Below are 13289 nucleotides of genomic sequence, written 5' to 3' on the forward strand. Positions count from 1 at the left end.
TGTAGGAAGAAATGCAGTATTAACACATAGGATAACATGGATGAACACTGAAAACCTTATGTTGAGTGCAGTATGTCAGGCAATGAAGGACAAGTACTATATTACTTTACTGATATGGATTAAGCAAATTGAGCGGATTCACAGTGCTAGAGTCTGGAAGAGAGATTTAGAGAAGACAGAAAGGTAGTAGAAGGCAGTGAGACAATGACCATTTGGGCAAAATCTATGATAAGAGGGAAGGGTGTATTTGTGCAGTGGATGGGCAACACAGTGGAGCAGTGATGTTATTGAGTTGGGCATTGCTGGTCTCTGGGGTGGAGAAGGGTGGGGTGTTAGATTGGACTGTTAATTAAAATGGAGGGAGGGTCAGGGAAAGGAGCAGCTGAATTCTGGGGATTTCTATGTCTGTGGTTTAAACTATATTATTGGGAATGTTCTTTGGACAAATATGGCAATGAAAGATTACTAGTGTAGGGTGTTTGATGTTGGGGGACATGTGGGACAGGGTGCGCTTGAGGCAGGCTTCTATGGAATATGTAAGTGTTCATCTTATAGTGTATTGAGCAGTGAGTAGAGATCCACAAAATAAGCAAAAAAGTGAAATCCTATCATGGAGAACCTTGCTATGTTCTCACTTAAAGGGACAAGTGTCCCTCAAGGACATAGGCAGTACTCAATAAAAGTAAAAAGACCAATATGTCTAATCCTCAGTATTATCACAGTAATTAGGAGTCATAGTCTCCAAAAGTTGAAACTTTAATGGTTGCTGTAGGTTCTGAGGGGAGGGGAAAGGACAAATATAATGAACGAAATTTAGGGCATTTTTAGGGCACTAGATTTATTTTGCATGATCTTGCAATAATGGATACAGGTCCCTTCAAGTTTTGTCAAAACTTATAAAAGTGTACGATACAAAATGCAAATCATAATATAAACCATTGACCATGATTAATAATAATCTTTCAGTACTTGTACAATTATAATAATGTACCATTCATATGTAATTTATTATTAATAAGTGAGAGGGAAAAGGGAGAGGGGATTGTGTATATGTGAAACCCTCTATTCTCTATTTAACTATTCTGGATACGAAAACTTCTTTGAAAAGAGAAAAAAGAAAACAAAAAAGACATTCTGGTAATATATGGATGAATATGTCACTGTACATCCAGGACAAAAGATCTTACATAGATAAAAGAGACACAATGTCTAACTTTTTAATTATTTCAAATGTTTATCTTTTGCATTTATTGGTTAATTTTAAAATTATTTTTTCATTTTCCATTAACAGTTGTTAGTTATTTTGTTGGCTTCACATTTGAAGAGGTTTTGGATCACAGAACAGTCACAACAGTGGCAGGGCAGGATCAATAATGAAGGGTGTCAGTGGTGGGGGATGCATGGGAAGATGTTCACCTGGAGCATGCCTCTAAGGCATATGAATTTGTTAAAAGGTTCATGGGGCATTGTCTTGGTGGGTGGAAATGCAAACAATAACCAAAAAAATATTGTACTCCAATCCAGGGGTGTTCTGCTACTTTCTCTAATAGGTCAGTAAGAATCTCCTGAGTGCAAGGACAGGACCTAGTGAAGGAAGACAGACCATTATTCCAGGCCTTTGATATTGATAATTATACTAATGAACCTTTCCTTGTGAAATTGAATGGTGCCTAGGATGACATACTGCCTAAGAATTATCTCCCAAAAGCCTCCTTGTTGCTCAAATGTGGTCTCTCTCTAAGCCAAACTCAGCACATAAATGCACTACCTTCCCACTGGTGTGAGACATGACTCCCAGGTGTGAATGTCCCTTGGACTAAGGGATTATCAACAAGTGCCAACAAGCAATGCATCTGCAAAAAGACCTTGACCATATACAAATACATGTTTATGGCTAAGAGACTTCAATCTCAGTAGGATCTTGTTGACTGACACAGCAACAAGTGCCACAAATATCTGGGATACAGAGGACTCTATAGACATGCAGAAACTATAAACAGAGCAGACAACTTAGAAAATTGGCATGCTCTCAGTGGGCCTTACTTTGGAATTTATGGTCCCCTTTGCAACAAACTTAGACTCATTAATAGTTCCCTACACAATGTTTTCCTTCCCCCTTTATTTGAACCCATACTTGGTACTATACTTGTTAAATATATGTCCCAGAGACTTAAATCTTTGGTGGATTCATATGCCAGTAAGCTCTGAATTTCAGCAGAATTCCAGTACCTACTCTCCAGTTGATTGGATTCACCTGGGACAATTAACAAGGGTATGATGATGAACAATACCCATCCCAAGGAACAGAGAGTATCTGCAACTGCATAGAAGTTAGTTCCATCTATCTGCCCCATGGGATCTAAGCTCCATATCAATTAGAAGAAGAGTTGGAGTAGCCATTCCAAAATCTTCAAGATTTGAGACTGAAAAATGGACTAAATTTGATAAAGTTTTTCTACTCTAAAATTATTATTATTCTAACTACAGAAAAAGTCATCACTGATAGAAAGGCAGTGGCCAAAAGAAGTTCTGAGAGACGGGAGAGGAAAGAATAAATGTAAAGTGGGGCCCTTTGAGGACATTGGAGATATCTTGCATGATATTGCACTGATGGATACAAGTCATTGTATACTTTGTCTGAAACTACAAAATTGTGCAGGGCAAAATATAAAGTATAATGTATACTGTAATCTACCGTTGATAGCAATTTTTCAATATGTGTTCATGAATTGTAACAAATGTACCACACTACTGAGGAATAATTTTGATGTGAGAAACTATGGGAGGTGGAAGAATTGGGAATATGGGAATCCCTTATACTTTTTATGTAATGCTAATGTTATCTAAAAGTTCTTTCAAAATTAAAAAATGAGTGAAAAAGAATATGGTGACACATGGGGAAAATACAACTAATGTAAATTATGGGCTCTTATTAGCAGTAATATTGTAATATTTATCCATCAATGACAAAGAAATTAATATATCAAGTTTAAGGGTCAACAATATAGGGTATAAGAGGATCTGAGATTTTTCCTTATTGATTAATGAAAAGGTTCTTAAGGTGACTGAGTTGGTGACTGCACAATTCTATGATGAAACTGAGAGTCACTGAGTACACATGTTGCATGGATGTAGTAAGTTATAGGACTACATAACACAGTGAACCCTGTGGGGGAGGATGGACTGTGGTCACCATACAAATATGAAAATGTTCTCTCATGAACTATAAAAAATTCACAATAATAATACATGGTGTCAATAATATGGAGGTTTAAGAAAAAAATACGTCAACTATAAGTGATGGATGATAGTTGCCAGAAATATTGGATCATGTTCTTTCATCATTTGTAACAAATATTCAAAATCAATGCAAGGTGTTGGTGGTGGGGTAATGTACAGGTATCTGTTCATTATGCATTAATATTTTGTAAACTCACAAATTTATTAAGAAAATAAATACACATAAATTTCTGTTTTTTTTTTTAATGTTTTAAAGCTTCAAAATACTAATGGGCATACTGAATAAATAAAGTGAGATTCACCCAAGTAGTGGTAAGATTGAATGAGCCAGTCCCTATAAGGTGGTATGGACTTGCCATGGTGCATTCAGATAGAAATATATTTTTATAATTAATAAGCATGCCATAAAAGAGAGACTAAATAACAGGTCCTAGTGTGTTTTGCAAGGATGACATTACTAATTGTTTTGTCAAGGAATCATAAACAAAATAGTGCAGTGTCTATGATTTTATATCAAATGAATACAGTTCTCCATTCGGTTGAAGGAGAGAAATGCCATTTCCTAGAGGAAATGACAAGGGCTGTATCCTCAAAGTCAAGGCAGTGTCCTCATTCTCAGACCTTCGAGAAATTATATTTGAAGGAAGAGATATGCTTTAGGATGTTAGATCAAAGGAAGTAAGAAGAATCCACTGAGGATAGATAACAAAACCTGGATTCATACATCTGAGACCCTAGTCTTGTGGAAATAATCAGCAGGAAAATTTTTCTTTCTGTCCAGACTATAGTCCAAGGGATAGGAGGTATCAACTGTTGGAGTAACAAGGGACAAATGTGCCTAAGGAGGATCTATAAGGAAGCCGTAAATGCCTCCTCTGTGGCTGTGCTTTATCTTGTTGTAAACTCGATCTACATGGGGCATGGTGGTTTCTTTGGATTTCCATATGGAGAATTCCCCCTCTGAGAAACCACCCAGGTGAGTCAGAAAGCCATGTAGATACTTTAGGAAGGGGTCAGGTGGAATTGAAGCTGAGGGTTTTTATCTGAGGTCATTTAAGTTTAATGCAGTCAAGTCCAGGAACAAGATATACCCCTGCTAGTTCCTTGCTTTCTTAATTATTTAATGTACTTTATATTTATTATATTTTTGAAAAGTAAGATTCCATTGAATTCAGCAAGGTAGGTTTCATTGTTAACAAATGAGTAATGGGATTGGAAGTTCAGTTAAAGTAAGGAAGTGAGGGATAAGGTAGATCCATGAAAAACAAAGAGATTTGCAATTAAGGTGAGAAGAGAAAATTGGGATTCTTGCTGTCCAGATATGTTTAGCAGTTAGAGTGAGGAAGTTTCTTTAGTATTTTCATGACAAGATCTCTTTGAGCATGCGTGTGTATTGGTGGGAAAGTGCCAGTCGACTGCATAGATGAGATGCTGTCACATTAGTACATGATACATAAACTTTCACAGCGGGTATTCATAATTGTTTAATTAAAGGAAAGTGGTATACTGAAACTTTTCCTTGACAATTGTTCATTTATTGGTGAGTTTAAAAATATACTGGTTTATTAGCCATTCACTTTCTCCATTAAAATTGTTTGTTCAGGTTTTGTTTTTGTGGACTTAGGTCTGACTGGTTATATACTGGTTTTCTAAATTATATTCTTTCAAAAAAAGAGCTGCAAGGATTCCATGAATGTTTACCATTTATTTCTTTATATTAGTTTAGATGTAAGTGGGGAAGTATGTTTGAAAGTAAAATACGCATGGCCCCCTCTATCATTGTTACATGGTTTTTCTGCCATTGATTTTCAGTCTCACAAAGTTTTGTGGCATTTGATTTGATAAATTACTTTATAGTCATTACCAGCTTGTTTTAACATTTATATTTTCCTGATTCTACCTTTTCCTATTATGGTAGGTTTTTTCTAAAAGTTGCATTACCCTTTGCCTTTATTTGGAAAGATTTTTTTCTTTTTGATTTGACTACCTTTCGGCTTAATCCTATCCACAAGGATATTTGAATTCACATCACATCATGTGGAATGAAATTATAACTTTAGGTTACTCCTTATTGCATGCACTTGAAAATATATTAGTATATTATTTTATTTCCAAATATTTTGCTATTTACTTGTTAATCCACATTGATATTATGTGGATTGTCTTTCAGTGTTTAGATTGAAATATTTCCTGAAACTTTTCTAGTATAGTTTTTTGGAGGCAACTATATTTAATCTTGTTGCATTCTCCCTTTTATTATTTCATAAATTCACATTTCCTTAAAATTTGTAATTTGAAAAATTCTTAATATTCACACACCTTCTTGAAAACACAAAAGAGAACAAAACAGGTCTAGTCCCTGATCACTGGGTTCATAGATTTTACTGGAGAACTCAGCATACAATTATACTTGCATATACGATATAACATCCTCAAGGGCGCCTCATATGGGCAAAGATATATCCGATGAAGAACACAGATTATCGTGGTCTGTAGAGTATTTTAGAGAGGGTGGTCTGGTCAAGGTGCAGATCGAGGATTTTAGAGAGGGTGGTCTGGGAAGTCCTTCACACTTGGTCAAGGTGCAGAAGGAGGAATGGAGTGTGCCCACTGGAGTTGTCCAGAGGTCAGAACACAAAGGCCTAGAATAAGAAAGGGAAGAATGCCACAAAGTGAGTGGGGGGCATGCGGCATCCACTACTGGACTGAAGGAAAACAATGTGATCAAAGAAATATGGGAGGACAGGCACAGGAACAGCAGGTAGATAGGCAGACTACCACAAGGCAGGTGCTGCAAGAACACCTACCCATCTGTGGGCTTTGAGCCTCAGCTCCCACGATGGCTGGCTGTTCCCTCTCCAACTTCACTCTTGCGTTTGGTTCTCCGTTCATAGGAGCTTTTCCCTATTGGCAGGGATTCTATTTTTCATTTATTCTTGCCTTCGGTCCAGTGGTTTCCAAGTGTTGACCTTTTTACAGGGGAAAAACCTATTTTATGTGGTGGACGGTAACTGGAGCAGGCACACATACGTGCACACGTGCACAAAGATATTGGTGAAACTGTTACCGAAGCACTCTTACTAAATGTGAGTTACTCTGATATTTTCTAATGTTTCCACTTCTTCTCTTCTATTTAATACTACAATACGTGTGAGAACTAACCTCAGGAAATACCTGCAAATTCACTTGTTAATTAGAGGTTGATTACCTGATATTTCAGAGTACTCTTTCTAAATATTTTGGCAAATGTAATTTAATCGTGGAGTGGATTGGTAGCATGCTTGCAAGAAGCTATGGTGTGTTGTGTGTGTGTGCATGTGTGACCGCATGCTGTTGTGTGTATGCTGTGTGTCTGTATACATGTGAATTTGTTGGGTATGGTCATCCTCAGATTATTTTGACCTGGACTCAAATACTCCAAAAGATTTTTCCTATATTACAGAGTCCATAACAAACATAACGATGGATTTAAGGAAAGGATCCATTTAATTCACAGGATACACTTTAAGCCTAATCAGTAACATGCATGATGCGCAATATATACACAAGAGATTCCCCATTTCCTGAATATTCAGCAGCATCAAGGCCAACTCATCTTCAACATAACTGTCAACACTCTCTTTCTCTTTTGTCTTCCACACATGCCTCTTTACTGGTCTTGAATATGTGGAACAAGACCCTTCCTCAGGAATTTTAGACTTGCTGTGTCGCTGCTGGGAATACACCTCCAGATTTCCTTGTGGCTCCCGCCTTATCAATTTAATTTGTCTATGCAAAAGTCCCCTTTTCTTCTTCTCTTGCCAGCACAGCCATTAAAAAACTCTCAATCACTCTCTTCTTTTTACCTGATTTACTTTTGTTTAACAGTTGTCCCTTTCTACCATGTTATATGATTTTCTTATTTTATTATATTTTTTTCTTCCGCCCCCACTTGTAGATATATAATCATTGCTTAGACAATGGCTGGCACAATGGCTGGCATTTGAGTCAATATATATTACTCAAATGAAGGAACATATTTCCCATAAGCTCTGTAGAATACATAATTTTTGAGGAAAAAGTGTCAGGGGGACAGGAATTCCCAGTCAGAGTCAAAACTAGAAACATCCTTAAGGGGACAAGATGCATGACATAAATATAGGAATTAATTTCTTATCTCCAATGTTCCATATTTACAATATTGGTAAAGCCTGAATCTATGAAAATTAGTCATGGCCTTTTGGAATGTGTAAGTAAATGTTCACATGGAAAATTAAATTTTATTCTTGAAGAATCAATAAATGGCTTAAAGAAAAGTAATTCAAGTGTCTGTTATTGGTAAAACTTAAGTGCAGAACTGGGATGTGTTAAAAGGGAAAATTTGAAGAGAGCTATTAAAATATTAATTTCCACTAAAGGCACTTTCATAAGATGAGTGAGAGAAAAACACCAGGTTACATAGGAAAATGCTATTATTTTCCCTGGAGAAACGGGGTCCTTGATTGCTATCTTGAAACCAGAAAATGTATGATATATAGAAGAAGCAAAAATCTCATTTTGAGTGAGGTCTGTTCTGTTCATTTGTATTATGTTGCATAATTAGAATAATTATTTATTGGGTTCCAACCATGTGAAATTTAGAAAATATGAACAATTTTTCAGAGTGGGGAAGTAAGAATAAAGACACACAGGTACAGAGAACATAATTTAAACTAAGACAGAGGAAAGCAGAAAAAGAGCCCTTACTTTTTATAACACGACATAAAAATGCAGCATATATGTCAAACACTGGAGCAATGGCTTCTTCCTCCACTGCAGGAACTGATTTTCCAAGGAAAGCAAATATTTTGGTATAAGTATTCGCTGAGTATGTCTTGGATTTAATCTCGTATTCCTTCTATTTTTTTATATTAAATAGTCTTTTTTTAAAGATATAGATCACAAAAAAAGTTACATTAAAAAAATAAGAGATTCCCCCATACTCCACTCCCCATTCCTCCCACTTCAAAAACCACCTTCATCATTGTGGCACATTCATTGCATTTGATGAATACATTTTGGAGCACAGCTGCACTGCCTGGACTATAGTTAACATTGTAACTTACAATCTCCACCATTACATTCAGTGGGTTATGGCAGGATATATAATGTTTTTCATCTGTCCCTGCAATATCATTTAGGACAACTCAAAGTCCCAAAAATACCCTCACATCTCATCTCTTCTTCCTTCCTCCTGCCCTCAGCAACTACTGTGTCCAATTCTCCAGATCAGTGCTAGAGCTGCTTCCCTTACTATTCACACTAGTTTTATAATAAAATACCAGTAAATTCAAAATAATCCATATTTTATTCCTCTATCCTATGGATCCTGGGATGATCATGTTCACTTCACCTCTATATTGAGAAGGTGCTTAGATCCCATATGGTTGATGGATGTAATTCTCCTACTTGAATTTGTAGGTACATTCGGTTCCCTGGTGTGGTGGATGACCATTTTCACCTTCCTGTTAGCCAACCTTTGGAAGTCCAAGAAACCACAGAGAAGGCATTGCTAATATGCTGAGGTTCAGTGCCCAGCTGGCACATAGCTGGTCCATATCTTCAGGTATTCTGAACATACATCAACCCCAGTGCCAATAAAAGTGACAGAAGAGACATGTGTAGAAAGGTCACATCTGATTCCAAATCCATCACACTTAGGAGCACAATTTCCAAAGTAGATCCCATTTTAGCAAGGCAGTGAACTCCAGAGCCATTTGCCATCACTATGGAACCCGTGTGTCTCCATAGCCCTCAGGAGCAACTCTACCTTGAGTTATACTTACTTTGGCTTTCTCTTTTCCCCATTTTTAAAAGTTTTATTTCTTTGATTTTTTAGATATAGGTATTCTTTAAATAGGTTGTACTTTAGGCTCATCAGATATATAATTACCAAATATTTTCTCCAGTTGGGTAGGATGTCTTCTCACTTTCTAACAAATTCCTTTGAGGTGCAAAAGTTTTAATTTTGAGGAATTCCCGTATCACTATTTTTTCTTTCATTACTTGTGATTTGGATGTGAAGTTCATGAAAACATATCCTATTACAATGTCCCCTAGATGTTCAAGTAAATTATCTTCCAAGGTCTTTATGATCTTGGCTCTTACAGTTAGATCTTTGACCCAAATTAAGTGATTTATTTATAAGGTTTGAAATAATATTCTACTTTCATTGTTTTGGATATAGATTCCAGTTCTCCAAGCACCAATTGTTGAAGATGCCATTATCCCCCAGTAGAGAATGTTTGGTCAAGTTGTTGAATATCTAACTACTGTATATGTGAGGATCTATATCAGAGCTCTCAATGTAGTTCAATTTGTTAGTAAGTTTATCCTAATGTCAATATCATGCAGTTTTTACCACTGTAGCTTTGTAGAATGTTTTAAAGTCAAGAAGTGTATTTTCTCCAATTTCCTTTTTCTTTTTCAGTGTGTCTTTTGCTATTTGGGGCACTTGCCCTTCCATTGAAATTCCATATTTAGCTTTGCCAGTTCAGTAATAATGCTATGTCGATTTCTATTGGGATGGCACTAAATGTGTAGATCAGTTTGTGTAGGATGGACATCTTAATGAAGTTTGGTCTTCCATCCATGAAAAGGGAATGTTCTTCAATTTTTAAAAGTCTTCTTTGATTTACTTTAACAGGGTTGTGTAGTTTTCTGTGTATAAATAGTGTACATTTTAATTAAATTTATTCCTAGGTATTTGATTCTTTTAGTTATTCTTGTAAATTGGAATTTTTCATGATTTCCTCCACAGATTGCTCATTAATGGTGTACAGAAATGATAGCGATTTTTGTCTTTTTTTTTATTGACTTTGTAATAATATTACATTAGAAATATATATGTGAAGTCCCATTCAACCCCACCCCCCCACCCCCCCTCTCCCCCCCCAACAACACTCGTTCCCATCATCATGACACATCCATTGGATTTGGTAAGTACATCTTTGGGCACCTCTGCACCTCATATACAATGGTCCACATCATGGCCCATACTCTCCTCCATTCCATCCAGTGGGCCCTGTGAGGATCCACGATGTCCGGTGATTACCCCCGAGGCACCATCCAGGGCAGCTCCACATCCCAAATACGCCCCCACCTCTCATCTCTTCCTGCCCTTCCCCATACCCATCGTCCACCATGTCCACTTTTCCCAATTCAATGCCACCTCTTCTATGTGGACATTGGATTGGTTGTGTCCATTGCACCTCTATGTCAATAATCTTATAACCTGTGACATTAATGAAATCATTTATAGTTCTACAAGCTTTGATGTAGAATTATTAGGGTGTTCATGTATGTATCATGTCATATGCAAGTAGTGAAATTTTGACTTCTTCGTTTCCAATTAGGATGCCTTTTATATTTTTTTCTCACTAAAGTGCTTCTAGCCCAATGTAAAATAGGAAAAGTGATATTAAGCATCCTTGTCTCATTCCCTATCTTAGAGCAAAACCTTTTAGAATTTCAGCATTTTACATCATGTTAGCTGTAGCTTTTTCATATACAACATTTTATACACTCATAAAGTGTCCTTCTACTCCTTTTTTTTTTTTGCAGGATTTTTATCAGGAAAGGGTTCTGTCTTTTGTTGGATGCTTTTTCTGCATTTATAGAGATGATCATGCAATTTTTTTTTCTTTCCATCTGTTTATGTGTTGTATTACATTGATTTTCTTTTGTTGAAACATCCTTATATACCTGGGGAAAAAAAAAAAACATTTAGCCAAGCACTATAATTCATTTGATGTGTTTTTTAATATGGTTAGCAAGTATTTTGTTTAGGATTTTAGCATTGGACCAATTGGTCTGCAATTTTCCTTTCTTGTGGTGTCTTTGGCTTTTTTTTGAAGGTAATGTTGACATCACAGATGAGCTAGGCAAAAGTCCTTCTACTTCTATTTCTTTGGATGAGTTTAAGCAGGACTGGTGTTCATTCTATGTGGAACGTTTGGTAAAATTCACCTGTGAAGCAGTCTGTCCCTGCATGCTCTTACTTGAGAGGTTCTGATTTTATCTTTATTTGTGATGGTATGTTGAGTTAATCAATTTCTTCTTTTTTCAATCTAGGTTCCTTGTATGTATCTAAGAATTTTTCCATTTCCTTTAAATATCCTTCCTGTTGGTATATAATTTTTCAAGGTATCCCTTACGACACTGTTTATGTCTGTGGGATCAGTATTGATATCCTCTTCCTCATATCTTATTTTGTGTATTTGCATTTTTTCTCTTTTTTTCTTTGTTGATATAGCTAAGGGTGTTTTGATTTTACTCATCTTCTAGAAACCAGCTTTTGGTTTTCTTAATTTTTCTAGTGTAATATTTATGTCCTTCTTTCCTGCTTCATTTGGGCATAGTTTGTGGTTCTTTTTCTAATTGCTCCATGTGTGTAGTTATGGCTTTGATTTTTGCTTTTTCTCCTTTTTTCTTTTTGATTTATGTCTATGAATTTCCCCTCAGTATAGCTTTGGCTCAATCCAATAAGTTTTGATATGTTGTGTTGTAATTTTCATTCATTTCAAGGTATTTACTAATTTCTTTTGTAATTTCCTTCTTGACCCACGGTTTGTTGTAAAGTGTGTTTTTTAATTTCCATATATTTGTGCCTGATCTATTTTTTCCCTTACCAATTTCAAGCTTCATATCACTGTAGTCAGAGAAATTACTTTGTACAATTTCAATCTTTTTAATCCTTTTTAGTGTTGTTCTGTGGCTTAGCATGACATCTATCTTGGGTAATGGTCCATGTGCCCTTGAGAAAAAAGTATATGCCACTGTATTTGGTTGTATTGTTCAGTATATGTTAATTAAGCCCAGATCCTCTAATGTAATATTCAGTGTCTTTGTTTCTTTTTTGATTCACCATTGAGATGTGTTGTTTAATCGTGATAATGTTGTATTAAATTCCCTCACTATAATTTTAGAAGCATTTATTTCTCCACTTAATTGCCCCAGTGTTTGCCTCATGTATTTTGAGCCTCCCTGGTTAGGTGCATAATAATTTATTTTTGTTCTTTCTTCTTGAAAGATATTCCTTTTAGTAATATATAGAGAGCCCATCTTTGGCTCTCAAAATAATTTTGCATTTAATGTTTATTTTGTCCATAATTTGTATAGTTACTCCAATTTTATTTTGGTTATTCTTTATTTGTAAAATACTTTTTCAAGCCATTCATTTTCAGACTCCTTGAATCCCTGGGTCTAAGGTGGTGGGTTTCTTGCAGACAGCATATTGATGGGTTATATTTCCTTATCCATTCTTCCAATTTGTTTCTCTTGACTGAGGAGTTAATTCATTAACATTCAGTGCCATTACTGTCAATAAATTATGTACATTAGCAATATTTTCTTTTGGTTTACCTATGTATTATATTGTTCTTCTTTCTCTTTTTCATTAATTTTTTCTTTCTTTCCTGCAAGTCTCTCTCCCCTGTTTTTCCTTTAACCTGCAGCATTCCCTTTAGTATTATTGGAAAGGCAGATTTCTTACTAGTATACTCTCTTAATTTCCATGTATCTGTAAATAATTTCTTTTCGCGATCATTTTTATTATAAACCACTGTATTGATTATTTTTTAATTTACATAGGTTACTTGCTTTATACAGTCTTATCTGTTGATATAGACCATCAGTGTGACAACCCAGAACACATTTACCTAATTTTGCATGTACTATATTGATTTGTTTCAAAAACTCAGTAATATAATTGCTATGCTTAATGAAATCAGCTAAAATGAAATTAAAATGTTAAAATACAGAACTCAATTAACTGTGAAAATGCTTTAATGTAAAGTCTTATAAAGAAAATAGGATACTCTATTCAGTTTTATTTGTTAATATGGACTTGCGATCAATGTTAAAACAACATATTCAGTTAGTGATCTCTGAAAACACTATATTGATTATATAGAAAAGCTAAAAAAGATAATTCCTTTATGCAGTGTTATTTGGTTAAATGTAATTATAAGCACAGAACTCTGTAAGTGAACTGTGGAAACAATAAGTTTTGAAAACTACATAATATTTCA

The sequence above is a fragment of the Dasypus novemcinctus genome, chromosome 30, assembly GCF_030445035.2.
Source record: "Dasypus novemcinctus isolate mDasNov1 chromosome 30, mDasNov1.1.hap2, whole genome shotgun sequence".
Lineage (NCBI taxonomy): Eukaryota > Metazoa > Chordata > Mammalia > Cingulata > Dasypodidae > Dasypus > Dasypus novemcinctus.